Source organism: Phocoena sinus, chromosome 9 (genome assembly GCF_008692025.1).
Source record: "Phocoena sinus isolate mPhoSin1 chromosome 9, mPhoSin1.pri, whole genome shotgun sequence".
NCBI classification, from domain to species: Eukaryota; Metazoa; Chordata; class Mammalia; order Artiodactyla; family Phocoenidae; genus Phocoena; species Phocoena sinus.
In genome coordinates, this window is record NC_045771.1 from 42,471,935 (window position 1) to 42,497,727 (window position 25,793).

General features: G+C 39.2%; 1 non-coding gene across 1 annotated transcript; it reads left to right on the top strand.

The window, feature by feature from the left end:
• Window positions 1-5,392: 5,392 nt before the first annotated feature.
• Window positions 5,393-5,502, top strand: LOC116759949. Its single transcript, XR_004351609.1, has one exon. It is a non-coding gene; the product is annotated as a U6 spliceosomal RNA (small nuclear RNA).
• The last annotated feature ends 20,291 nt before the right edge of the window (window positions 5,503-25,793 follow it).

A 25,793-nucleotide genomic window follows, 5' to 3' on the forward strand; every position in this document is an offset into this window, starting at 1 on the left:
AAGAGGAAATCAAAACATACCTAGAGACAAATGATAATGAAAACACGATGATCCAAAACCTATGGGATGCAGCAAAAGCAGTTCTAAGAGGGAAGTTGATAGCTATACAAGCCTACCTCAAGAAACAAGAAAAATTTCAAATAAACAATCTAACCTTACACCTAAAGGAACTAGAGAAAGAAGAACAAACAAAACCCAAAGTTAGCAGAAGGAAAGAAATCATAAAGATCAGAGCAGAAATAAATGAAATACAAACAAAAAAAACAATAGCAAAAATCAATAAAACTAAAAGCTGGTTCTTTCAGAAGATAAATTTGATACACCATTAGCCAGACTCACCAAGAAAAAGAGGGAGAGGACTCAAATCAATAAAATTAGAAATGAAAAAGGAGAAGTTACAATGGACACCACAGAAATACAAAGCATCCTAAGCGACTACTACAAGCAACGCTATGCCAATAAAATGGACAACCTGGATGAAATGGACAAATTCTTAGAAAGGTATAACCTTCCAAGACTGAACCAGGAAAAAATAGAAAATATGAACAGACCAATCACAAGGAATGAAATTGCAACTGTGATTTAAAATCTTCCAACAAACAAAAGTCCAGGACCAGATGGCTTCACAGGTGAATTCTATCAAACATTTAGAGAAGAGCTAACACCCATCCTTCTCAAACTCTTCCAAAAAATTGCAGAGGAAGGAACACTCCCAAACACATTCTACGAGGCCACTGTCACCCTGATACTAAAACCAGACAAAGATACTACAAAAAAGGAAAACTACAGAACAATATCACTGATGAATATAGATGCAAAAATCCTCAACAAAATACTAGCAAACAGAATCCAACAGCACATTAAAAGGATCATACACCATGATCAAGTGGGGTTTATCCCAGGATGCAAGGATTTTTCAAAATACGCAAATCAATGTGATACACCATATTAACAAACTGAAGAATAAAAACCATATGATCATCTCAATAGATGCAGAAAAAGCTTTTGACAAAATTCAACACCCATTTATGATAAAAACTCTCCAGAAAGTGGGCATAGAGGGAACCTACCTCAACATAATAAAGGCCATATATGACAAACCCACAACAAACATCATTCTCAATGGTGAAAAACAAAGCATTTCCTCTAAGATCAGGAACAAGACAAGGATGTCCACTCTCAACTACTTTTATTTAATATAGTTTTGGAAGTCCTAGCCACAGCAATCAGAGAAGAAAAAGAAATAAAAGGAATCCAAATTGGAAAAGGAGAAGTAAAACTGTCACTGTTTGCAGATGACATGACACTATACATAGAGAATCCTAAAGATGCCACCAGAAAACTACTAGAGCTAATCAATGAATGTGGTAAAATTGCAGGATACAAAATTAATGCACAGAAATCTCTTGCATTCCTATACACTAACAACGAAAGATCAGAAAGAGAAATTAAGGAAACACTCCCATTCACCACTGTAACAAAAAGAATAAAATACCTAGGAATAAACCTACTTAAGGAGGTAAAAGACCTGTACTCAGAAAACTATAAGACACTGATGAAAGAAATCAAAGGTGACACAAACAGATGGAGAGATATACCGTGTTCTTGGATTGGAAGAATCAATATTGTGAAAATGTCTATACTACCCAAAGCAATCTACAGATTCAATGCAATCCCTATCAAATTACCAATGGCATTTTTTACAGAACTAGTACAAAAAAATCTTAAAATTTGTATGGAGACACAAAAGACCCCGAATAGCCAAAGCAGTCTTGAGGGAAAAAAACAGAGCTGGAGGAATCAGACTCTCTGACTTCAGACTATAGTACAAAGCTACAGTAATCAAGACAAAATGATACTGGCAGAACAACAGAAATATAGATCAATGGAACAGGATAGAAAGCCCAGAGATAAACCGCACAGCACCTATGGTCAACTAATCTATGACAAAGGAGGCAAGGATATACAATGGATAAAAGACAGTCTCTTCAATAAGTGGTGCTGGGAAAACTGGACAGCTACATGTAAAAGAATGAAATTAGAATACTCCCTAACACCACACAGAAAAATAAACTCAAAATTGATTAAAGGCCTAAATGTAAGACCGGACACTATAAAACTCTTACAGGAAAACATAGAAAGAACACTCTTTGACATAAATCACAGCAAGATCTTTTTTGACCCACCTCCTAGAGTAATGGAAATAAAAACAAAAATAAACAAATGGGACCTAATGAAACTTAAAAGCTTTTGCAAAGCCAAGGAAACTACAAACAAGATGAAAAGACAACCCTCAGAATGGGAGAAAATATTTGCAAATGGAGCAACTGACAAAAGATTAATCTCCAAAATATATAAACAGCTCATGCAGCTCAATATTAAAAAAACAAACAACCCAATCCAAAAATGGGCAGAAGACCTAAATACACATTTCTCCAAAGAAGACATACAGATGGCCAAGAAGCATATGAACAGCTGCTCAACGTCACTAATTATTAGAGAAATGCAAATCACAACTACAATGAGGTATCACCTCACTCCAGTTAGAATGGGCATCATGAGAAAATCTACAAACAACAAATGCTGGAGAGGGTGTGGAGAAAAGGGAACCCTCTTGCACTGTTGGCGGGAATGTAAATTGATACAGCCACTATGGAGAATAGTATGGAGGTTCCTTAAGAAACTAAAACTAGAATTACCATACGACCCAGCAATCCCACTACCCAGAGAAAACCATAATTCAAAAAGACACATGCACCCCAACGTTCACTGCAGCACTATTTACAATAACCAGGTTATGGAAGCAACCTAAATGCCCATTGACAGACGAATGGATAAAGATGTGGTACATAATACAATGGAATATTACTCAGCCATAAAAAGTAATGAAATTAGGTCATTTGTAGAGGCATGGATGGATACAGAGACTGTCATACAGAGTGAAGTAAGTCAGAAGGAGAAAAACAAATATCGTATATTAACATATATATGTGGAACCTAGAAAAATGGTACAGATGAACTGGTTTGCAGGGCAGAAACAGAGACACAGATGTAGAGAACAAACGTAAGGACACCAACGGGGGAAAGTGGTGGGGGGTGATAGTGGTGGTGTGAAGAATTGGGCGACTGGGATTGACATGTATACACTGATGTGTATAAAACGGATGACTAATTATACATGCTGTAAAAAAAAGTAAATAAAATAAAATTCAAAAAATAAAAACCACCCCACAGAAGTAATTAAGCATTTAACTCAATCCAGAAAGAGAAATATAAGAGAAGCAGGAGGAAGGATGCATAAAGTTTAAAGCAAATTTAATTCATTAAAAAAGTGGAGAAATGATGGTAAGTCCAAAATCTATTCTTTCAACAGGGCTAATTACATTGGCAAGCTCCCCTCAAGCATAATCAAAGCCAGAAAGGAGAGAAAGAGAACTAACCCCTAAAATAAAAAATTCAATATAAAATATCAATAATGAGAAGTGGATTTAAGCAAAAATACAAAAGAAATTGTGAAAACTTTTAAGAAAATATAATTTACATCTCTATGTTGATAAATGTAAAAATCATGATTAAATGAAAATTTTTAAATGAAAACACAAATGGTCAAGTTTGTATAAAAGAAGTTGACAGTCTACACAGAACAAAAAGCATGGAAAAGGTAAAAGACCTACTGTTAAAGTACTGGATCCAGAGAAATTTATTAGCAAGTCTTTTCATATGTGTTCATCTTTAAGGAACACATAATTTCTACGCTATGAAACTTATTAAAAGGGAGGCAGATAAAAGCTTTACAATTTATTTTACAAAACTAGTATAGGGCTTCCCTGGTGGCACAGTGGTTGAGAGTCTGCCTACCGATGCAGGGGACACAGGTTCGTGCCTGGGTCTGGGAAGATCCCACATGCCACGGAGCGTCTCGGCCCGTGAGCCATGGTCGCTTAGCCTGTGCGTCCGGAGCCTGTGCTCCTCAACGGGAGAGGCCACAACAGTGAGAGGCCCACATACTGAAAAAAAACAAAAAAAACTAGTATAACCTTGGTACCAAAACTTGACATATTAGAGCCTTAAAGAGGGACAACTATAGACTAAATGTATAACTATGAATATAATATGTATGAAATATTAGCAAATCAAAACTAGAGTTATAAAATATACTATGTCCAAGTGAGTTTATTCTAGGAGTATAAGAATGATATAATTTCAGGAAATTTATTAATATAATTAACCATATTACTAGAACAAGGAAAATATTAAGGTCAAAATATCAAAAATACTGCTGTCGAAACATTTGGTAAAATCCAAAATCTATTCCAGATTTTTAAAAAAACCCTCTTAAGTAGAAAAAACTTAAGAATCCTGAAATTAATATCTTGAAATAAATATCTCCCAAATAAGAAATATTTCTCTTCAAGTCAAAAAACAAGACAAAGATACCACTGTAACCACTATTATTAGGCATTTTTTTGGAATTTAAAGAATAGTAATAAGAAAAATGAAATGAGACGTATAAATATTGAAAAAGAGAAAAAGAATTTTTTTGCAGAAGACATTTGCCTATCTGAAAAAACTAAGAAAATCAAATACACTATAGAGTAAAATAAGGTACACATGATTCAAAATGTAAAAAATAGTTGGAAAAAAATGTGTACACACACACACACACACACACACACACATACAGTCCTGATATATGTAATATCCTGACACAAAGAGGGAAAACTGATTTTTAAAAACTTGTACATAGCAGAGAATACAATAAATAAAACTGACAGGCACATGATAAACTGAGAAAAATATCTGAAACCCATCCTAAATATTAATTCCTTTGATAGCTAAAGAACTCTTAGAAATTGTTGGACACTTTAATTCATTCAACAAATATTTATTGAGTGCTTATTCCTTGACAGGCACTGTTGTAGGTGCTTGGGACATAAATGAACAAAAACTCATAAATCTCTGCCATCAAAGATCTTACCTCTTCCTGCAATTTATTTTAAAAAAATGCAAATACTAATAAAAAAATGAACAAAACCTTTACCTCCATTAGCATTTAAAGAAATGTGAATACAAAACTTTTATTTTTCACTATTTAAGTCAGTAGAGATTTAAAAAATTATTACACTCAATGTTGTCAAGGGTATGGGAAACACATACTCTCACACACTTCTGGAAGGAGAATAAATTGGTAGAAACGTTCTGGAAGGCTATTTGGCAATCTTAAGAAGGTTGACTAGCAATTCCTCTTTTAGGAATTTAGATCAAGTAAATAAACAGATAATTGCAAAAACAATTTAACCACAAGGATATTTATTGTAGAGCTATTTGTAAGAGCAAAAAAGTTGGAAACAATCTAAATTTGGCATATACACACAACATAAGAAATTATATTGTGCTCATTTCGGCAGCACATATACTAAAATATTGGAATGATACAGAGAAGATTAGCATGGCCCCTTGCACAAGGACGACATGCAAATTTGTGAAGCGTTCCATATTTTTCAAAAAATGGGCAGAAGACCTAAATAGATATTTTTCCAAAGAAGACATACAGATGGCCAATAGGCACATGAAAAGATGCTCATCGTTGCTAATTATTAGGGAAATGCAAATCAAAACTACAATGAGGTATCAATTCACACTGGTCAGAATGGTCATCATTAAAACATTTACAAATAAAAAATGCTGGAGGGGGTGTAGAGAAAAGGGAACCCTCTTGCACTGTTGGTGGGAATGTAAATTGGTGCAGCCACTATGGAAAACAGTATGATTTCCTCAAAAAACTAAAGATTGAGTAGCCATATGATTCAGCAATCCCTCTCCTGGGCACATATCCAGACAAAACTCTAATTCAAAAAGACACATTTGGGCTTCTCTGGTGGCGCGGTGGCTTAGAGTCCGCCTGCTGATGCAGCGGACACGGGTTCGTGCCCCGGTCCAGGAAGATCCCACATGCCGCAGAGCGGCTGGGCCCGTGAGCCATGGCTGCTGAGCCTGTGCGTCCGGAGCTTGTGCTCCGCAACGGAAGAGGCCACAACAGTGAGAGGCCCGCATACCGCAAAAAAAAAAAAAAGACACATGCACCCTATGTTCATAGCAGCACTATTTACAACAACCAAGACATGGAAACAACCTAAATGTCCATCAACAGATGAATGGATAAAGAAGACGTGGTATATAAATACAATGGAGTATTACGCAGCCATATAAAAGGATGAAATAATGCCATTTGCAGCAACATGTATGGACCTAGAGATTATCATACTAAGAGAAGTAAATCAGAAAGACAAATACCATATGACATCACTTGTATGTGGAATCTAAAACATAACACAAATGAAACATATCTATGAAACAGAAACAGACTCACAGATACAGATAACGGACTTCTGGTTGCCAAGGCAGGGTGGGGATGGGGAAGGGAAGGATTGGGAGTTTGGGATTAGCAGATACAAACTCATGTATAGAATGGATAAACCACAAGGTTCTACTGTATAGCACAGGGAACTATATTCAGTATCCTGTGATAAACCATAATGGAAAAGAATATGAAAAAGAATATATACATGTATTACTGAATCACTTTGCTGTACAGCAGAAATTAACACATTGTAAATCAACCGTATTTCAATAAAATAAAAAAGAAATTATATTGTAGAAGAATATGTAGTAATACAGAAATACTGTTAAATGAAAACGCAGGTTGTGTTATATACTGGATGATTCAATTTTAAATGAAAAGTATATATATGTATGCATACATATATATATACACACATAACACTTTAAAAAGATGGAATGATAGACATTAAAATATTAATTAAGGTTTTGTCTTAGTGGTACAATTTTAAATGCTTTCAATTTTCTTTCTTGTGATTTAGGTAGTATGAATTTCTTAATTTTAAAAGGAGTACTGTATCTCTTTAAACGTATAGATTAAAGAAATCCATATACCTTAGAGAGTTTATATGTTGTTGGATCCTACTTAATTATTACAAATACATCCCCCACATTTTAAACTAATCCCCCTAACACTGCATTAATTCTCTCAGGCCTGAGCGCTGCCAGGAAAAATAGGATGTGACAGGTCTAGGATTAGGGTGAACCAGGTGAAGTGAGTTGTTGAAGTGCAGGGTTGGATCCCATCTTTATTTTTGTTAATTGTGGATGTTTTGCATTAATTCTGGTTTTAAAAAATATTAAAGTATTACTCTTCTTGAGTACTGAGAGTTTTGGCAACACCCCCGTCCCGCCCCCCAATTATGCACCCGAGGTGACTGCCTCTTTCACCTCACCATATTCCCAGCCCTGCTCCCTGACAGCCCTCTGCACTCTCCACGTGCCACAAACAGCATCTTTACATGTGCTGCTCTGCCTCTTGCCTAGCAGCTGCAGTGCCCTCCTGGAAACCTCGAAGCAAACACTGGTGCTCTGGGTGGAGTGAGGAATGGCAGCAATCCCAGCCCTTCATGGAGCACTTCCTTTGGTCTGGCCTCTGTGCAAAGCACTTTACTAGAATTATCTGAATCCTCACATAGCCTGATAGGTTGGGTAGCAGAGAATCCTATGCATCCCCCAATACCATTCTTTCCTCTCAGTAACAGACTTTCCTAATTGCATCTGGGCACATGGCCGTCCAGAATACAGACCACATTTCCCAGGCTCTCTTGCAGCCAGATGTGGCCATGTGATTAAGTTTGGGACAAAAGAAAGTAAGAGGGCTGTGCAATTTTGTGGGACATGTCTATAAAGAGGAAGGCCATTCCCTTCTTCTCACTTTGCCTGCTTCCTCTATGGAATATGTGTGTGAGGACTGGAGCTGCAGCATCCATTTTGACCCAGATATTAAAGCCACCATTAAAGATGGTAGAATGACTATGTGGTCATGTGGGATCTCCATACCAGGCCTGGACTGCTGGGTTACATGAGAGAGAAACAGACTTCTATCTCATTGAAACTATTGTTATCTTAGGTTTCACGGTACTGGCAGATCAACCTAATCCTAATTCATTCTGACAGATATTCTGATGAAGTCCCCTTTGTAGATGAGGAAACAATTCAGAGAAGTTGAGCACCTTTTCCAAGTCTGCACAGCTATTTAGTGACAGATCAAAATCTGAAACCAAGATGTCTGACTCCCATGCCCTAGCTCTTAATCCTATGCTATTAAAGTTCCCTATTCTGGGAAGATTTCCAAATCTGAGCAAAGGGCTTGGAATCCTAGATTTTAGATGCTCATTCCTATGCTTTTCTCCAGATAAATCCTAAACCCTTCTGAGGCTTTAGCAGTTAAAAATGGCTCAGCAGGAGAACAAGAATTCCTTGTAAATGTCTTTCAGTTACTGCCCATACCTTGCTCTGTCCTCAGACCACTGAGTGACAACATCACTGTTTATTTGCACGGGTCCTTAAGGATCAGCCATTGTTGTTTCTCAGGACAAACGTTACTCTGCTCTTCCTACAATGAGTGGTGGGGCTAGGGATGGGGAAGGGCTGCATCTCGGCAGACACTTCAGAAATCCCACCACCTTAAGACAGTCTAATGGAAACCCAGTCCCAACCTTGAAACAATGTGTAGCCCTGTGGCATTTTGACATTGGGCGTCTCTGCACTGTTGAAGTAACACAGCATGTTGCCATGCGTTTATCCCCTTGGGTCAGGTCAATGCTAAAGTAAGTTCATCGCCTCTGCTTCTTCAATAACTGATGTCTGATGCATCAGTTGAATGCATTTCAGGCTTATAAGCGGTTCCCTGGATCTGCAGGCAAAAAGCTTTCACCATCTCTCCCCTCCCCCCACTAGTGACCAGTATCTCAGCATTAATGCATCTGATGGCACTGAGCCTCTGTGGCCTGAGCAAGGACAGTCGCCAAGCAAGGGTTGAAATCACATTTTTATATACATTATTACTTTCCCACAGCTTGATTTCTTGCAGGCTTTTGATCTATTAGGCCACACCATTTAGTCTGGACTGAATCCTTGAATTACTTTATTTTTTCTTCCAAGACTCTTGTACTCATTAATCAAAATATTCATCTGTAGTGTTAATATAGCAGGTCTAAAAGTGTAACATTGCTTAGTGTGGAAGACAATATACATTCTCAACTGTAGATTTTGTAATTCTTTTGTGAATAATAATCATTGTTATTTTAGGAAAACCCTGAGTTTATCCACTTCTTGTTAGAATTTCCCTACCATAAAATGGAAGTGTGAAATCCAAACCTTCTTGTGAAGTAAACTCATACTATCATTTACACATGTCCAGTCATGGCATTAATAAAAGCAGATTGTCTTGGATAAAACACATGGTTAGCCTTTAAAATAGATGTGAAAATAAGATTATAAATAATTGCTCTTCTTTACTGTGCCTATTGGGTTGTATTTAGTGCCAAACTTTTTTTGATAGCTTCTAAGGAGTAAGTGTATTATAATTGTTATCCAAGTACAAGCTGCCACTTCTGTGTCATGGCATTCCTCTTCCACAAACTGATGAAAGAAATGAAGCCATGAGGAATCAAAGTAGAACCAGAGGGATTTGTTAGGACAGACATTCTGATTCCTTCATTCTGCTTCTCACTTATTGTCAGACAACAAGTGAGTAAAGACCCACTAAAAAAATCAAAAGATCCATTCATCTTTTGACAAAATAGCAGTTATCAGCACAATAGCTTAGTTTTGCAAGAGCTGCCCTAAATGTACTACTAACTGGTAAACTCTAAATTCCCTTGTGTATATTCCAAGAGTGAGGGACAGGAGGAGGATGAAGAGAGTGAGGCCAAGCTACCTCCACTGTAACTGAGGAGGGGCTCAAGGACAGCAGGTGGGAAAGTTAATATCATCTCTTCCTGGACCAGCTGGGATGCTTGTGTATTACACAGAATTTCCCAGAATTCCTTTCCCTGTGCGGTTCTGAGTTAGGATGGGCCACAAGAGACATCTGTGGCAATGACACTGCAGCCATACATTCCAAAGGCCGCTTGTGTCTCCCTTGCTGATGATCCGCTGGTTCACCTTGTCAGAGAAGTTCAGCTGCCAAGACAGAGGCTCCAGCTCCCGTGGAATCTCCCTCTTCAGCTTCTCTGAGCCCTGGGCCATGAGCATGTGCAGTTTTGAGGGGAGGGGCACTGTCTTCTGCAGATCACCTGTGTCTACCAAGATTACAGGTGTGAGAGACAGACATGGGTCACCAGTTCTCCCTGTGGTTTCCAGCTTGTCCTCTTTCTCCTCTACTTCACAATCAGCCTTTCTCTCCCACTGCTGGCCCTGTGGCTCAACAGCAACGTCAGGCCCATCCACTCCATATACAAAGGCAAGCTCCATCTGGAGATTCCTTCACCAACCCCCCCCCCGAGTAGGGTGAGATTTAATCCTGTGCTGCCCAGTATAGTAGCCACTAGCCATTGTATGACTATTAACATTAAAACTGATTAAATTATATACAATGAAAACTTCAGTTCCTCAGCTGTGCTTCTGCCATATTTCACATGCATGCCTAGTGCCTATGCTATAAAACAGTGCAGATACAGAACATTTCCATCACCATCGGAAGTTCTATTGAACAGTACTGGTATAATTCTTTTCATAAATTCCTTATTTCATATCACTCTTAGGGATTCTTTTTCTCTGATCAAACCCTAACAGATACACCAGCATTTGGTAAAGACTGGTCTAGTCAGTGATTTTCAATTTTTGGTTTTCTTGAGCACCTATGATTGATAATGTTCACATGTGTGACAAATTTCTATGGCCCAACTCATATTTTGACAAAATTTCTAAAGAGGATTCCAAGAAAGAAAAGCAAACAGATGCAGCATTAATTAAAATTCCCTTAAGACACTGATGAAAGAAATTGAAGATGACACAAACAGATGGAAAGATACTGTGTTCATTGATTAGAAGAATTAATATGGTTAAAATAACTATTCTATCCAAGGCAATCTACAGATTCAATGCAATCCCCATCAAAATACCAATGGCATTTTTCACAGAACTAGAACAAATAATTTTAAAATTTGTATGGAAATACAAAAGACCCCAAATAGCCAAAAAAATCTTGAGAAAGAAGAGTTTGAGGTATCATGCTCCGTGACTTCCGACTATATTACAAAGCTACAGTAATCAAAATAGTAGGGTACTGGCAGAAAACCAGACATATAGATCAATGGAACAGAAGAGAGAGCCCAGAAATGAACGCATGCATTTGTGGTCAATTAATTTATGACCAAGGAGGCAAGAATATACAGTGGAGGAAAGACAGTCTTTCAATAAGTGGTGCTGGGAAAACTGGGTATCTATATGTTAAAGAATTAAATTAGGACAATTTCTAACACCACATACACACACAAAAAAACCTCCAAATGGATTAAAGACCTAAATGTAAGACTGGAAACATAAAACTCCTAGAAGAAAACATAGACAAAACACTCTGACATAAATCATAGCAATATTTTTTTGGATCTGTCTCCTAAAGCAAAGGAAACAAAACCAAAAAAAAACAAATAGGACCTAATTAAACTTAAAAGCTTTTGCACAGCAAAGGAACCATTAACAAAACAAAAAGACAACCTAATGAATGGAAAAAATATTTGTAAATGATATGACCGATAAAGGGTTAATATCCAAAATATATAAACAGCTCATGCAACTCAACATCAAAAGAACAATCAATCTTATTTAAAAAGTGGGCAGAAGACCTGAATAGACATTTTTCCAAAGAAGACATACAGATGGCCACAGGCACATGAAAAGATGCTTAACAGTGTTAATCATCAGAGAAATGCAAATCAAAACCACAGTGAGATGTCACCTCACACCAGTCAGAATGGCTATACACAAAAAGACCACCAATAACAAATGTTGGTGAGGATGTGGAGAAAAGGGAACCCTTGTACACTGTTCGTGGAAATGCAAATTGGTGCAGCAACTGTGGAAAACAGTATGAGGGTTCCTCAAAAAACTAAAAATAAAACTACAATATGATCCAGCAATTCTACTCCTGGGTATATATCCAAAGAAAATGAAAACATTAATTTGAAAAGATACATGTATCCCAATGTTCATAGCAGCATTATTTACAATAGGCAAGATATGGAAGCAACCTAAATGTCCCTAAACAGATGAATGGATAAAGAAGATGTGGTATATATATATATATATATATATATATATATATACACACACACACACACACACACACACACACACACACACACAATGGCATACTACTCGGCCATAAACAAGAATAAAATTTTGCCATTTGCAACAACATGGATGGACATGGAGGTTATTATGCTACATGAAGTAAGTCAGACAGAGATAGATAAATACTGTATGACATCACTTATATGTGGAATCTAAAAAATAAAACAAACTAGTGAATATAACAAAAAAGAAGCAGATGCACAGAAAGCGAGAACAAACTAGTAGTTACCAGTGGAGAGCGGGAAGGGGGAAGGGGCAAGATAGGGATAGGTGAGTAAGAGGTACAAACTACTATGTATAAAATAAATAAGCTACAAGGATATACTGTACAGCACAGGGAACATGGCCAATATTTTATAATAACTATAAATGGAGTATAACCTTTAAAAATTATGAATCACTATGTTGCACACCTGAACCTATATAATACTGCACATTAACTATACCGCAATAAAAAGTTCTTAAAAATATACCAAAATGTGAATGAAAAGAACATTTCATTGATTTGAAATCTTTCTTCTTTTTAAAATTTAGGCATTTACAATTACAAAATTTACCTCTAAGCACTGATTTCACTGCATTACGTAAATTTTGGTATGTGGTACTTTCATTTTGAATCATTGTGAAATATTTTCTAATTTCCCTTGTGCTTTCTTATTTGACCCATTGGTTATTTAGGACTGTGTTGGTTAACTTCCATATGTTTGTGAATTCCCCAATTCCTTCTAGTCATTCCACTGTGGTCAGAGAACATATGTACAATCCAATCATTTAAAATTTACTGGGCTTCCCTGGTGGCGCAGTGGTTGAGAGTCCGCCTGCCAGTGCAGGGGACACGGGTTCGTGCCCCGGTCTGGGAAGATCCCACATGCACAGAGCGGCTGGGCCTGTGAACCATGGTCGCTGAGCCTGAGTGTCCGGAGCCTGTGCTCCGCAACGGGAGAGGCCACAACAGTGAGCGGCCTGCATACCACAAAAAAAAAAAAAAAAAAAAATTTACTAATACTTGCTTTATGGCCTGATATATGATCTATCTTGGATAATGTTCCATCTGTATTTGAGAAGCATGTGTATTCTGTTTTTGTTGGGTGGAGAGTTCTACAGATGTCTATCAAGCCTAATTTGTTTATAATGTTCAAGTCTTCTATATGCATCTTGATCTTCTGTGTAGTTGTTTCATCCTTTACTGAAAGCGGGATATTGACGCCTCCAACTATTATTGTTGAACAATCTCTTCTTCAGTTTTGACAGTTTTTACTTCATGTATCTTGGGGCTCTGCTATTAGGTGCATAGATGTCTATAACTCTTACACCTTCTTGATAGATTTTTTCTTTTATCCTTGTGAAATGTCCATCTTTGTCTCTAGAAACAATATTTGTATTAAAGTCCATTTTGTTTGATATTAGTATAACGACTCCAGATTTCTCTGGTTAGTGTTTACATGGTACAGTTTTTCCATTGTTTTACTTTCAAGCTATTTGTGTCTTTAAATGTAAAGTGTCTTTTTTGCAGTTTTTTTTAATCCATTCTGCCAATATCTGCCTTTTAATTGGATGGTTTAATCTATTTATATTTAATATAATTACTGATAAGGTAAGATTTGTATGTTATTTTGTTATTTGTTTTCCATATGCCATATATATAATATATATATATAAAAATATTTTGACACTCTATTCCTTCATCATTACTTTCTTTTGTGTTAAATAGGTATTTTCTTTTTTTTTTTTTTCCCAGCACGTGGGCCTCCCACTGCTGTGGGCTCTCCTGTTGCGGAGCACAGGCTCCGGACGTGCAGGCTCAGCGGCCATGGCTCACGGGCCCAGCTGCTCCGCGGCATGTGGGATCTTCCTGGACTGGGGCATGAACCCGTGTCCCCTGCATCGGCAAGTGGACTCTCAACCACTGCACCACCAGGGAAGCCCCTAAATGGGTATTTTCTAGTGTACCATTTTAATAGCAAAAATACAATTTTTTAGTTATTTTCTTAGAGGTTGTCTTGAAGATTACAATTAACTTCCTATAACAACTTAGTTCAGATTAATATCAACTTAATTTCAACAGTATATAAAATTTTGCTCCTATATAGTTACATTCTCTCCTCCCACTTCATGCTGTAATAGTCATGCAATTACATCTTTATACATTGTATGCCCATTAATATAGATCTACAATTACTGCTTTGTGCAATCTTCTTTTAAGTCAGATAGGAAGAAACAAGTGTTATAATAAACAAAAAATTTGTATTGTCTTTTATATTTACTAATGTAATAACTTTTACAGGTGTTCTTTATTTCTTCATATGGAAGAGTTTTTTTACTATCCGTTTCATTTTGGCCTAACATTCCCTTTAGTATCTCTTGTAGAGCAGACTTTCCAGTAGCCAGTTCTTTCAGTCTTTGTTTATATGAAAATGTTTTAATGTCCTCCTTTCATTTGAAGGATAGTTTTGCTAAATATAGACTTCTTGGTTGACCTCTTTTTTCTTTCAGCATTTTGTGTATATTTTCCCACTGACTTTGGCCCCCATTGTTTTTGATGAGAAATTAGCTGTTAATCTCATTGAGGATCATTTGTACATGATGTCACCTCTCTCTTGCTGCTTTCAAGATATTCTCTTTGTCTTTCGATTTCAGTAGTTTGATTATGATGTGTCTAAGTGTGGATCTTTGAGTTTACCCTACTTGGAGTTCACTGAGCTTTGGATGTGTAGATTAATGTTTTTCATCACATTTGCAATGTTTTTTGCCATTATTTCTTAAAATATTCTTTCTTCCCCTTTCTCTATCATTTTTCCTCTGGAACTCCCTTTATGCATATGCTGATTCAGTTGATACTATCTCACAGGTCTCTAAGGCTCTGTTAATTTTTCTTCATTCTTTTTTCTTTCTGTTCTGCAGACTGCATAATCTAAGTTGACCTATTTCCAAATTCACTGATTCTCTCTTCTGCCTGCCCAGATCTGCTTTTAAGACCCTCTAGTTAAAATTTCAATTCAGTTATTATACTTTTAAACTCCATAATTTCTATTTTTTATATACATAATTTTTCTTTTTTTATATTCTTCATTGGTGAGCCATTGTCCTCCTATCTGCCTTGAATTCTTTAGATGTATTTTCCTTTACTTCCTTGAACATATTTAAACTAGCTGGCTTAAATTTTTTATTTAGTAAATCCAACACCTGAGCAGTTTCTATTGGTTGCTTTTTTTCCATGTGTGTGCACCATGCTTTCTTGTTTCTTTCCATGTCTCATAATTTTTTGTTGTTGAAAACTGGACATTTAAATAATATAATGTGGCAACTCTGAAAATCAGACTCACCTTGCTCCTTAGCGCTTATAGTTATCACTGTTTTTTGTTGTTATTGCTATTTGTTTAGTGATTTTTCTGAACTAATTCAGTAAAGTTTTTATTCTTTGCTATATGTGGCCACTGAAGTCTCTGCTCACTTAGCTTAGTGATTAGCTAACTGCTGGACAAAGATTTCCTTAGTTACCTGGAAACAATGTCTCTGAATCTTTGCCAAAGATTTGTGCATGTTGGGGCACACCTTTAACTCTCAGGCATGTTACAACTCTCCCTTCCCTTTCACTTTCTGCTTGTGCAATGCCTCAAGGTCAGCCAGAGGTGAGAGCTTAGCATGCTCACAAACTTGGGCGTGTGCACAGCCTTATATACTTGTGTGACCTTATAGATTCCCTTGAATATGTTGAAGTTTTTCACATCCCCTAAACCATCTAATTTCCCGTATTTTCTTTTGAGGCTTTTCATTAGTTGACTGTTTGCCCTAACTATTTCCCCTGCCTCAGGCAGTAATCAACGAATCACCCCAGTAATTACTTTCAACAAATGCCCACTGGGGAAAAATTTTCTGGTCAAGGGGAAGAGAAGAGGGCTTTTTATACTAGGTGGACTCCAAGTCAGATCAAATCAAGACAATCTTGCAAGGGGTGGGGTGGTTCTTTCAGGAAATCACCAGACTGGTCAAAGAATGACAATTCTTAGGGAATGATGCTTTGAAAGAGCTCCAGCCTCCTTCTGGTGGCTGCCAGGCTGCTGGTTTTCACTGTAATTGTGGATTGTTATTTTTCAAGGATCCTGCCAAGCAGGGAGAGAGGGGAACAGAACAAGCTAAAATGCCACAAAACTTGCTTATTCAGCTGTTTTTCTTGAATAAATACTCCCCTGGTTACTGCAAACCTTTGGTTAATTTCCAGAGGTCTGAAAAAGTGGGTTCTGACAAATTTTTACCAGTTTTTCATTGCTTTTATGGAAGGGAGAATTTTTGGAGGTCCTTACTCTGCCATTTTCACTGACATCACTCTGAGAAAGAAGCTTTGCAGGAGCTCTGTCCCTTTTTTGCCCTCTGTGGTTACTGCCAGGGGGCAGAAAAGGGACAGAGTTGCTGGTTTTCAAGCCTACCATAGATCTGGGGAGAGGTGGGTAGAAATAAGGCAAGTTAAGACACTGCAAAGCTCATTGTTCTTACTGAGGCTCAGGCATTTTTCTTGAATAAAAACTCCCTAAATTGCTATGAGTTTCTGGTTCATTTCCAAAGTTCTGAAAAAGCTGACTCTGACCATTTTTGCTAGTTTTCTCATTGCTTTGATGGAGGCAAGAATTTTCAGAGGTTCTAACTCCATCAATTTCTTAGACATCACCCAAGGATTAAGTTTTATACAGATAACTGCAAATTATATTCCCCCCCCCCCCGAAAAAAGGAAAAAGATAAAAAGAAAAGAAAATCACTAAACCACCGATTTAGGTGTTGCAACCTTAGTTACCCTAGTGAAATAAGGGATATTAATTATGACACAACTGTGTCACCACATGAACACAGAGGAATGCAAATTTAAATGTTTCCTTAATTATTTGAATTTCATGAAGGCTACTTGCTTAGGATCAATGTAGATGGCTCTTGAAAAAATATTAAAGACACTTAGACAAACAAAGAGGGATAGTCCTCTCTTTGGACAGAGATGGGCACCACACACAAGCTGTCATCAGGCCCTCTCCAACATTCACTCTTTCTATCAGGCACTGGGACCAGTCAAAGCTTTGTGCGTGGAGGGGAGTAGAGAAGATGCTGTTCTTCAGCCTTCAGTGTTTCTCCTTCTGTGTGCCATCTCCTCCATGCCAGCTGGTCCATACAAAGGAGGGCAGGGCAATACCCACAAGAAGAGGCCTGAAGTGACCACTACCATGTTCTGTGCAATAGCACAAGAGCTTCTGCAGGTGGGAGAGAGAGAGAGGCATAGTTGTTGTTTACTTTTCCTTAGATCTGGTTGTTTTCATTTGAAAATCCTGGTTTTGTTAAGTGGGTTTTTAAAAAATTAACACTAGCAATAAAAACTACCTGCTTCCCCCTCCAACTTTAGTAAAAAAAGGGGGCTGGGGGGTGTGGGGGAGAAGAAGTTTTACCTTGCTTTCCAAAATAGAGTTTTTATGTAATAAACCATGGAAAATTTCATTATAAAGGTTTATTTCAAACTAAACAGAAGTAGTGGTAACTTTCAGAATTAGCGTCTCTAAATCAGCCTTAATTTAAACAATTTAGATGAACACAAGTGTTATGGGATGAACTGTGTTCCCCTCACACCCCCCACCAAATTCATAAGTTAAGATCCTGATCCTTACTGCCTCAGAATGTGACTGTATTTGGACATAGGGCCTTTGATGAGGTCATTAAGGTAAAATGAGTTCGTTTGCCTGGGTGCTAATCCAATATGACTGCTGTCCTTGTAGGATTGTAGGAAGATGAGATTAGAACACACACATGCACCTGCACAGAGGAAAGAACAGGTAAGGACACAGCAAGATGGCGGCCATCTGCATGCCAAGGAGAGAGGCCTCAAAAGAAACCCAACCTGCTAACTTCTGATCCTGGACTTGATATTGGACTTCCGGCCTCCGGAAGAGTGAGAAATAAATGTATGTTCTTTAAGTCCTCCAGTTTGTGGTATTTTGGTATGGTAGCCCAAGAAAACTAATACAAAGGCACTGTAGAGTTATAAAACATGAAGATTTAAGCTGGTGTTAAAGCTGGGAACCAAAAGGTTCAGTCCTGGGAAACAATCATTTGCTTATTCCAAATCAATGTTCTCTTAAATAACAGGAAGCTCAGAATTAACTTCCAAGCAGTGTGATTAAATATAGTATTATGTCCAACAAAAAAACTCCTCTAACCATATTACAACAAAGAATTGCTAGGACTGCTGTATGATTACCAGTTTCATTTTCCAGCTCACTCTTCTGGCACATGCAGAGAAACGCAGAGATCACCCTGGACTTCCTAGATAACATACTCTGGGTGAATGTCAAGATTATTTTTATGATTGGATGTCATCTGTTGTAAAGGTCCATGTTCTTAGTTACAAAACAACCAGAATCCACTCTGACTAGTTTAAGCGGGAGAAGGACTTTTTGAAGGACGTGAGGAACTCACAGAATTGGGGGGATGGCTGGAGAAAGGGGCTGGAAGCTCAGTGCCTAGCACCAATGCCCAAACCCTGCAGCAAATAATGGCCTGATATGGAAATCACTGTCTCTGCTGCTGCCAAGCACGAAGCACCAGAGATTTACCTTTACTGCACCAGCTTATTCCAGCTGTTTTAAAGCCATTTCTGCAACAGGATCTTCTGTATGGAAGTCTTGCCCTGATACCCCTGATTAGTGGACACCCATGTCACATGCTGTGTTCTAGCTGCAACGGAGGCAAGTAACTTATACTCTAGGAGACATAGGTATTTCAGTTAATAAAGGGAGGTCATTTAAAAGTTGATGGGCAGGCAAGAATATGACAAATGTCCACTATAGCCCTTAAGTTATTTATGACCTATGCTGTGCTTTCTTTAACATCTAAGCTTCTAAAATGACAAAAGATCATGTCAGATAAATAAAAGTGTGATGATGAGAAAGACAAACAAGTCATATATTTTCAATCAAATTTTCACCAGAGCATTCAATAACATTTCCTACAATCAATACAGGTTGAATATTCTCAGAATATTTAATAAGTGCTTGTTAATAAGTGAATAAATGTTGTCAAAGTGGTCTTTTCCCTTAGTGAGAACACCAAAAACTATTAGAATCTAAGTTACTGGGTTGTAGTTCTAGCTCCTCATTTTCACACCCTCTAATGGTGTCGTTCTTCTCATTCAAGAACATAGTTTATCTGTTGCTATGGTAACTTTGTTTTCCAACAGGAAAACTGGGACACATTAATTTTTTCAGTATTTGTTTTGGGGCACAAGAAGCAAGCTCACAGATGCTGCTTAAATATTAAAATGGACATTTTGATGGTTGGTGGGAACAAAAGAACAGAATATTTCAAGTTAGGACTGTTCCAGAAAAGTATGATGCAGTCACGGTACAAACTCATGGTAAAATGGGTATAGCATTTGCTTCAGGGATAAGTTTTATAGGCATTAGTTAATTCAGTCATGCATTCATTTTTTTATCTTAATACACATTTCTTGAGCACTTACTATGTGTCAGACACTGATCTAGGACTTCATGTTATGTTCCACAAAGACCTTGCAGTTCAATAACATGAGACAGATAGGTAAGCAAAACAATACAGTAAGAGTTTGAGATTCTAGGACAGAAATCTACAAGTCTGGTTAACCACACACTGCACTATAATTGCACAACAAAATGTGAATATAACTCCTCCCTTGTTAAACACAAAGTAACTACAAAAAAATCATATATTAGTGTCTCATTCCCAGTGCATAGGAGATCTCCACTGAGAGTGTTTTGAAGTCAGTTACATCTGCTTTTCTGTTTAAAGACTTTGTTAGTTTCACTTTGAAGCAGTAAAACATCACTACACATCCAGAGCCCACTAGATAGATTTCAGTAAATACAAAGGCAAGTATCAAGATTACATTAGCTCATGTACAGAACAGACTTCTAATGAAAATCAGTCCTTTCCCCATTCTCTCTTAGTCAGCTAATCAAAAGAAAACAACTTAAACACTAAAATCTTCTGTGAAATCTCTAAGAAAGACCTCTCTCCAGTGTTCCACTTGAATTTCATTCAACTCTCTATGGGAGCAGGCATTACCTTATTTGATGGTATAGTATTTACTTTTGTCTGCCTCCCACCCTGCACTATGCATTCTTTTCTATCCTTGGCATCTAGGGCCTGGAAGATGAGCAATCATCTTGGAATGAATGTATAGATAATGAAATAGGTGAGTGCATCCCCTTATCAACCAGCAAAGCATGGAGAGCAGTTTTCTAGTTGGGACTACGTGTTTAGGAGTTAGACAGGCAGCCTTGGGTTGGAACCTGTCTCTGCTAGTTATCGGTTCTATGAACTTCAGCAAATCATGTAATCTTTCTTGGCCTCAGTAGTTTCATCTGTAAGATGGGAATAATTAATAAACCATGACTCACAGGTTTGTTGTGAGAATGAAGTGGGAAAACGCTGTAAAAGACTGAGCACACACTCTGCAACATAATGCCAAACCCATGGCTGATGCTCAGTAAGTGGTGGAAAGAGTCATTATGATTGATATTCCAGTGGATGATGGTGTGCTTTATTGCAGCTGGCACCCTCATGGTTAGGGACACCGAACTTTCTGGGTAGAACAAATTGTACAGTTGGCCCTTGGCTGCTATTTGCCTTTGTTTCATATCCCTTCAAAACACAGAATCAGCACCTCTGCCTGTTCCAAACCCCAGTGCATTTTTGAACCTTTGAGAACACAGCTTATTATTGTTGTTGTTGTTGTTATTTACTGCTGTCGCTCAAATTTTTCTTTCTCTGCCCCCCACTGCCCTGGAAGAGTGTTTGATAAGAAAATGCCCCCAGCTTAATTTGAAAGACCGGCCTCTTAATTCATCATGAAATATAGAAATCGGATAACCTGGCCTCATTATATTAAGAGCCCAATATCACTGCACTGTGAAGTTTGGGGAGCAGAGGAAGTGTGGGCAGACTGGGTGGGTGGTGGGAAATGGCAAACTATGCCCCCACCCCCACTCCAAACACAAACACACATGCAGTCTTAAAATAGCCAGAAATGTTTTTTCTTTTTCTCATCAGCTGGATGCTCATTATGAAATTGGACCACGTGGAAAAACACAAAGCCCTTCCCACTTGTCCAGCTTGGTAACATTAAATTGGGAAGAAGCCTGTGATGGGGGTGGGGTGGCTTCATAATATAGTAAGTGGAACCTTTTAGCTTCAGTAAGTGAGTCTGACTCAGGAATGCAGGCGATTGTATCTCCAAAAAAATCAATATTAAGATGCACAATTGCTCCCCTGGTATCGAAAGAATTAGTTGATCTACATGCTAAATGACAAGCCTCTTGATAACAGGGATTATGCGACCTGCCTTTTCAGCCAGGGCTGCTGGGGACTGTCCCTTAGGTCCCTGAGGCAGAGATAATCTAATTAGAACAACAAAGACCAGATCCATTTGAGGAGAAGGCAACGTGGGGTGGGCAGGGGGTCTCGAGGGACGGTGGGTGTGTGGGATCATGTTGAATCTTGTGTTGGCAGGGAGGGGCTCCCTCAGAACAAAAGCATCTAGGTGGCAAGTTGCTGGGGAGCAAGGACTGGAGAGGAGAGGATGCCAGCAGAAAGGGTGGACAGAGGTCACTTCTAAAACATGACTTAATCTCCACTTTGGCTCCACAAACACTGCCACGCTGGCTCCCAGACTCTGGCCAGACTTGACGGAACTAGTGAGCAAGTCTGCAGACATTCAGACACTCAAGAGGCCCTCCAGCCAGTCACAGGAGAGAAGGAAGGGCCTGGGAAACGCACGTGGGGCTGTCTGACCCAGATCCTCTGGCTCCTCTGTGAATCCCCACCATGCCCAAAGACGGAAGGTTCCAAGGAGCAGACCCTGGTGCAATGTCCACTTGTCCATGGCAGAAGAGAAAAGCAAGGCCGTGTGTTGCATTTTTCAGGAAATTAAACTTCTGTCATTTAAAGGACTGTCCTCTCTTCTTATATTATGTACCTCTCGTGTTTTTGGTGGTACTTTTTTTGGTGGTAGAGATTCCCTTTGAAAATCTATGAAGCTGTCTTTTTTTTTTTTTTTTTTTTTTGCGGTGCGCAGGCCTCTCACTGTTATGGCCTCTCCCGTTGCAGAGCACAGGCTCCAGACGCACAGGCTCAGCGGCCATGGCTCACGGGCCCAGCCGCTCCGCGGCATGTGAGATCTTCCCGGACTGGGGCATGAACCTGTGTCCCCTGCATCGGCAGGAGGACTCTCAACCACTGCGCCACCAGGGAAGCCCTGAAACTGTCTTTTTAAACAGACTTCTCAGCAAATGTTTTAAAAATTTTATCCTCATGGGTTCCTTTTTTTCTTATGGAAATAAAAAAATTGGCCCAAATAAGCTTTGTTCTTAGTTCTTATACCCTCCATAACTTCTTGCTTCCAAGGTAAAAGGTGTTTTCAGTACATGGAATTCTAAGGCAGTGAGACATTCATTAGACTGATAGTTTTCCCATTGTTAAAAGAAGGGCTTTAATGTAATCAGGTCACTCAGAACCTCAGTGTGTATGTACCATGCTGTGGACTAAAGCAGAGGAGCTCTGACTCTGGGGCAGGGGGAGCTCAGAACCTTGTCTTCCAGGCCTCTTCTTTAGATGCCCTGCCCCCATCACCTTGGCAGAGCCTGGGTCCTTCATGTGTCTCTGGGCTGTGGGTGTTGGGTGTGCTCAGTTCTGGCCCAGTCAGAGAGGACCTGCTTTCCTCTCTCTGGCTGTTCACTGTGTGGGGAGGTTGAACTGGCGCATCACTTAAAATAAGGTTTCAAACCCTAAAAAGCTGAGTGTACATGAGGCAAACCATCCCAAACCCAGGACAGTGGACGGGTGATTTACCATGATTTGAGAGGACCTTCTTACTCATCTAGGGGAGCATAGGTGGTGTCCATGAAAGCAGCTCAAAGGTTCTCTTGACATTGTCACTCAAAGTGGGAAATGCAGGAATGTTGCTGCGGAAAGGGGGTGGATGATGGGGAGGAAAGGGCTTCCATTATCTACGAACCATTTCTACTGGCAAACAAACACTACCAGTCCTACTCAAAAAGAAATTAGTGAAAGACATGAGGCCTTAATAATGGTAAAAGAGCCTGAATAATGGTAAAAGAGCCTTATTCTTCCTGCTCCTACCCTCTAACATAAATTTCTGAGTTTTTTAGAGATGGCCACTGTCTAAACAATACATTAATTTACCAATATTTTTATGCAAAATAATATTAGTGATAATGGTTGTATTTTCTTTCTTTTTGGTAAGAAAAAACATACAGGTTTTTGCTAAGGGGAAGAGTTTACAAACATTTTCGGATGAAGAGCTACAGCAAAAATCTTTAGGGGTATTATCTATATCTGACTTCCTTGTTAAGTTCTGAGAACCAAATCCTAGAATAAATGACAGTTAACATCTGCTTAGCTTGAGCTAAAACTGTACTTGGAAGGCTTAACAGTCTCTCTCCTTGACTTACTGAAGTGCCAAGAATTTATATCAAATGAATTTGCTTAGGCAAATTACACTTACGTTTGGTTTTTAGAAAATTCTGCTTTTGTCACACCTCACCATTATTGAGTTTAGAAGGAGGTCATGGCTGAATGAACAAGAATGGAGGAGGTGAAGGAGAGGGGATCCCCGAGTCTCACTTCTCTTCTGTCATAAAATATACATGTATATTTTAAAAATTAAAGTTAAATTGGCTATTCACATTGAATTCTAATGTCAATTATTGAAACTTACTGCATCTCCACTATTCTTGCGGGTAATAAGTAACCTTTCCTAATTGGGGAGAAAAGACGTGCAGGAAGGAAATAACACAGGCACAGAGCCAAGCAACTTAAATGTTAAGTGGCATGGTCCTTTACAACTCCATTGATATCTGTGTGGGCTGCAGTGGTCAGGAAGGCTCTGTAGAGAAATAGGCCTTGTGAGAGAATCATGGAGTGTTATCGAGGGCAGGAAAACACAAAAGAAGAAAGTTCCGAAGCAGAGTTAAGAGAGACACAGATGTGGTTCAGTGGGAAGGCTGAGTCAGTTTCTAACTCCAGCAGGGCTCTTGCTTGAGAGATAGGAAAAATGAAGTTAAATGAGTAAGATGAGGCCAGATTATGGTAGGCCTTCCTGTCCAAGACAGTGGCTGTTGGCACTTCTCCACTCCTTTGTCCAAAAAAGTCACCACTTATCACTCATGGCTCTCTGTCCTTCTCTGTACAGCTCCCCAGGTAGCCACGGACAAATAATCAGCTTTGGCCTTCAAGATGAAATCTATGTTCTATTCCCATCCCAGGCCAACTTCTTTAGACTTGATGTATAGGAAATGGGTAGCTGCTGAGTGAGGAAGAGTTGAATAAAGAAGACATGAGCCCCCAAACTTCCCAGTTACCACTGGTGTCAGCCTTTCCTCACCCAACTATGTTTTGAAGTGGAGTTAAGCATCATGGGAAGAACACTGGACTAGAAATCCTAGGACTTACATTTGAGGTACAGTTCAGCCACTAACTTGCCCAATCTGCGCCTCATTTTCCTCATCTGTAAAATGAAAAGACTGAAATAGGTTGATGGGTAAGGTCTGTTTTGACACTGAATTTTTTTTTTTTTTTGCGGTACGCGGGCCTCTCACTGTGTGGCCTCTCCCGTTGCGGAGCACAGGCTCCGGACACGCAGGCTCAGCAGCCATGGCCCATGGACCCAGCCGCTCCGCGGCATGTGGGATCTTCCTCGACCGGGGCACGAACCCGCGTCCCCTGCATCGGCAAGCAGACTCTCAACCACCGCGCCACCAGGGAAGCCCATCACACTGACTTTTTAGAACATTACAAATGCTAACAGGAAAGCAGCCAGGCTGAGCCTTGCTCAATGGCCTCCTCTGGGGAGGAGCTGGAGGGCGATACAAGCCAGGCCAGCCCTGGCAGGAAAGAGGAAGCTGAGGTTCTGGCTAACCCACACCCTAAATTAACAGCTCCTGGATAACTGAGGGTCAGAGTCATTAGATGCTGTTTGTGTTAGATGATCCATATGGTACAGAATGTGGTTTAGGCGCCTTGAGGTCTCTTGGTAGGAAGTTGATGAAAGGCCTCATCTGGAAACAGCTTTCTCTAAGGATCAAGGCTAGTGGAAAAAGTTTGTATATCATTGTTTCCTTCCCTCTGGATCACCATAGCCATGTCTTCAGCTTCACGTGGACAGTTTGGCAGATGTCCCCACTCAAGGGGACTTCGCAACAAAGCAGCCTTTCTCGCTGATATGATGTCTCCTGCTTCCCTGTTTGCCAGCTTCTTTGGCCTCTGAGGGATGCATTCTGGAGACATGAATTGTGGCAGGATGAAGTCATGGCTCCATGCAAAAGGGCAGGAAAACTGTGCTTTCCTTCATGCATGGAGCTGCACACCCTTTACCTGTGGAGCAGATCTGAGGGTTTTACTCCATTTGCCATCTCAATGTCAAGAGATCAGCTCTTGGGAGTGATCAGCTTGCCAGTGGCTGTGGCTGAACTTCAAAAATGTTGAGAAGCTTAAAGCCATGCTATTTTAATGGTCAGCTAGGCACTTTGCAGGCCTGGCTTGGCCTAATTTCCCAATTAGTTAGTATT